We start from the raw sequence: 4378 nt of genomic DNA on the forward strand, positions 1-4378 counted from the left end.
CATATAAGAAGTATGTATTCCACATCCAACAATTTCTAATGTTGCACTACTCAACGGTTAAGCCTTTACCCTATAATGCTCATCTTCAAATCTTCAAATAAACCTAGCACGCAAATAGCGGAGAGAGGATGAATTAATCTCAACTGAAGGTCAAACAAATTGAGAAAAATACAAGATCCTTGAATGAAAAAAAAAATTACGAGATAAACCTGCAAATAGGAGGAATAGAGAAGTGATGCATCACATGGCTGCAGAGAAGGGTGGCTTCCAAAAAACTACCATACCCATGTCGGTTAGAAGAACTACAAAAATAAACCCAAGGTTGAGTTCTAATCTACAAATGAAAAATTGTTATCAAATAAGGAGAATAAGCGAGAAATCATTACTTTTTCAAAACAAAAAGGGTCTTCTTACAATGAAAGGTGAACACTAATGGCTCCAAAGAAGGGTGGCTTCCAAAAAATTACCATAGCCATGTCAGGTGGAAGAATTGCAAAAATATACCCAAGGTCGAGTTGTTAGCTATGAATGAAAAATTGTTATAAAATAAGGAGAATAAGTGAGAAATCACTATTTCTTGGAAGAAAAAGGGCATTCTTACAATGAAAGGTGAATGCTAATGGCTCGAGAGAAGGGTGGCTTCCAAAAAATTACCATAACCATGTTAGGTTGAAGAACTAAAAATATAAACCCAAGGCTAAGCTCTTAGATACGAATAAAAAATTGTTATCAAATAAATAGAATAAGCGAGAAATCACTGTTTGTTCGAAGCAAAAAGGGTTTTCTTACAGTGAAAGGTGAACGTTAATGGCTCTAGAGAAAGGTGGCTTCTCAAAAGCTACCATAACCATGTAAGGTGGAAGAACTGAAAAAATAAACCCACGTTTGAGTTCTTAGCTACGAATGAAAAATTGTTATCAAATAAAGAGAATAAGTGAGAAATCACTATTTTTTCAAAACAAAAAGGGTTTTTTTACTATGAAAGGTTAATGCAGGCCATTAAATTGCCTCTCCTCATTAGCCAATTGAGTTCGAGCATAGTCCAAAGATTAAACAAAAAGGAGAGAAGATGCACCACCAAGGGCCAAGTTTCCAACAAACCATTTCCCCTAACCATCCCTGTCTTTCTTGAAATTAAAGAGTCTCTTAAATTAATCCTTGAATGCAAAGTTCAAACTTTGAGTGGGAAAATAACTGATAAAATTCGTAGTGTTTCCTCTCCATAACACAATGATACCTTCATCTTTCATTGTCTTATAAAAACCATCCCCGATCCCTTTGTATGGTTTAGCAAGAGTTCCAGAAATCAACATTTCATCTTGGTTTCGTATCAATAGTTTGGCACACTCAATAGGGGTAGATTCAATTTTGGATACTATAGCAGAAATGCCTCCCATGAGAAATTCAATCATGAAACCATAAAACATTTCTCTAGAGGCGTGGGAATAAATACAGATGAATGGTTGGGAGCCAAAGCTACATTTCTTGCATGAGAAGCATGCAAAAATGCACTCTACAAGCTACCATAACTTTGGATAGGGGCTGACAATGCTCCATCATACTTGAAGGGTTGAAGAGCACCATTTTGGTGAGCCTTCCTCTTGGTCTAATACTTCAACCAAGAAAGATTTGATGATAAGACATGTTTTGTACAACACAATGATACTTGGGCCACTCTGCCATTTTAACCTGTCAAGATTTACCGTTCAAAGTTTGGCAAACTAGACTAGGCGCAAACAAGAGAGGTCGATCTCCTGACTGAAGGAGCCATACCACTACATGATCTTCAAGTACCACACACCATTGCTCATCTCCTTCATCTATTGTCTGCAACGTTAATATGATAAACCTTGTTTAACCAGTATAACTATGAAAGGTCCACGATATGGTATCAATTGTTTCAGAAACCCTAGCAAATGGAAGGTGAAGCACACCATACTAGACAGGTCATATGATATGTATCCTATTCAGTTGAAACTGTAAACTGTGATGGAGGTAGACGGTTGTTCAATCCGATGGTGGATGATGGTTCAGTCATCTAAAAATACATATGACGGTTCAGAGCAATACATGTGTCAACTACTGCAATTATTTTCAAAGAAGAATGCCTTACGGTGTAAAGATTCATTTAAACGAATATTCTTTTCATGATAACATATAATGATGATGTGTAAACACCGTTTGCAACACTTGGAGAGTCAATCCTACCACATGTCTCTGCCTTCTGTTTCCCCTTATCCGAGTCATCAATTAAACACTCAAACAAAGAATATGCTTTGCATATTAACTCTTTGTTAAATCCACCCGTCCATTATCAATAAAAGCAAAAGTCTACAAACCTCCTTCTACCTAAAGTTCACATATAAACACTTATTGACAAAAAATGAAATATTAAAATATAAACAAATTATATGATAGCATTTAAATTTACTAGTCCCACGTGGCTAGAACTACATCGATACACAATATATTTATTTATTAATGAGTTAATATTTAATTAAAATATTATTTTATGACATAATTTTATATATAATATAACTAAAATAAATATTTTATAAAATTTAAATCTCTTTCAACGAAATTCCATTCGATGATAATTTTGGAGGTTTATTTCAATGCAAACACATAATATAATGTTACAATCAATAAGTAATCATCAATTAGTTACTTTTGATTTTATATTGATTTTGATCTAGATCTAATCTTCTTTGCCGCTGGGTTCTAGATATATTATTCTACGACTATATCTAGATCTAATCTTCTAAATATGGCTCCCAGTTTCGTGAAAATAGCTGTTGGCTCAGTTCCGTCCACTTCTGGAGGGAAAGCTCCTGCCCATATTGTAAGTGAAGCCCCAGCTCCCACTATCCAGGTGGTCCAGGCCTCACTCGATGAGGCTTTAAAGTTTTCTGAAAGTGCCCTAATCTGCCGGTTCAATGGCTTTTGGCCGTGGTTGACAGCTCTCCACAATTGGATCTTGGAGGTATGGAAGCCTGTCATTTCTGATGAAATTAATATCTACCCCTGTGCTAGGGGTTTCTTTATAGTAGATTTTGAAAATCCTGAAAGCAGACAATGTATTCTAGATTCCGGCCCTTGGTTTTGGGAAAACTCAGGCTTATTCATGAAGCCATGGAACCCATCATTCGATCCCTCAACATTAGTCATAACCTCAGCACCAGTTTGGGTGAGATTGCCAAGCTTACCCTTGCATCTCTGGAATCTCTCCTCGCTAAAAGCCATTGGAAATGCTATTGGGAAATTTTACTGCAGGTGCCCAGAAACGGAGGAATATGCCAGAACCACCTATGCACGCATCTGTGTGGAAATGGACTTCAGCGCCAGATTCCCAACTGAAATAAAACTAACAAGTAAAGACTATGTGTGGAACTAGAAACTCGATTATGAAAGTTTCCTCTTCAGATGTCGATCCTGCTTTGAGATGGGCCATCTAGCCAAAAATTGCCCAAAAGTCTCCCAGAAAAATTCTGCTAGAAAAAACCACCACAGATCTACATGGTGGGAAGGAGCACAAAAAGAACACTACATTGTCATCAAAGAAGAATACTCTAGAGAAAACTCTTAATCACAAGAAAGAAACAACTCTCAAGACAAGCAGGGAGAAAGCCCCGCCCAACAACAAAAAAGTGAACTTGACAACCCCTCAAGCATCAACAGTTATGAGGATTCGAATACCGCACAAACTAAATCTTCATTTAACAGTGAAGCAGATCTCCTAGACCAAACTTCTTCTCCATCTATCTTCAAGAGGACGACCACAATAGATCGCGAAGCTAAGACACCAATGTCTCAAGAACCAGAAGAGATGAAGGAGATGCAAGATACAGGAAGTTGGAAGACCGTAGAGAAAGAAAAGAAAGCTATAGCATAAATCTCGCCAAGAAAGATGAGGAGCCAGACAATTAAAAACTAAGAAAATTATAGGTCCAATAGACCAATCTGGTCTCAGTGGACATTAACCATCATCATCATCATCATCATCACTATTCTTAAATCTAATAAATCAAATTCTTATTATTGTATATAATATAAATTTTATAAGTCAATTTAAATACACTTCATTATGAACAAATATCATAGGTTATCTAATATGACAAACCACGAGCAAGTTAGATTGATTAGGCATAATACTTTCTTTCTTTCATATAACAAGAAATTTATCTAATAATAAATATTAGCAAAAAAATAAAATTTATTCATCGACAACATATGCAATATAGTTATCAACTCAAGAAATACCTAACTTATCAAAGAAAATAGCTTTATTTTCAATACTTATACATATATGTTAACAACTGTGAAATAGGGGTGGGTATCAATGACCCTCAAGACCGTAATATTTTACAAATACCTTTTA

The 4378-nt window shown here is 35.8% G+C and overlaps 1 pseudogene; it reads right to left on the reverse strand.

Annotated features, from left to right (window-relative positions):
• Window positions 1–986: 986 nt before the first annotated feature.
• Window positions 987–1683, reverse strand: LOC149228052 (ADP/ATP translocase, mitochondrial pseudogene; annotated as a pseudogene).
• Between the last annotated feature and the right edge of the window lie 2695 nt (window positions 1684–4378).

This window comes from Pinus tabuliformis, chromosome J, assembly GCF_031772625.1.
Source record: "Pinus tabuliformis cultivar Carrire ecotype Pingquan chromosome J, CPIR1, whole genome shotgun sequence".
In the NCBI taxonomy this organism is placed as follows: domain Eukaryota; kingdom Viridiplantae; phylum Streptophyta; class Pinopsida; order Pinales; family Pinaceae; genus Pinus; species Pinus tabuliformis.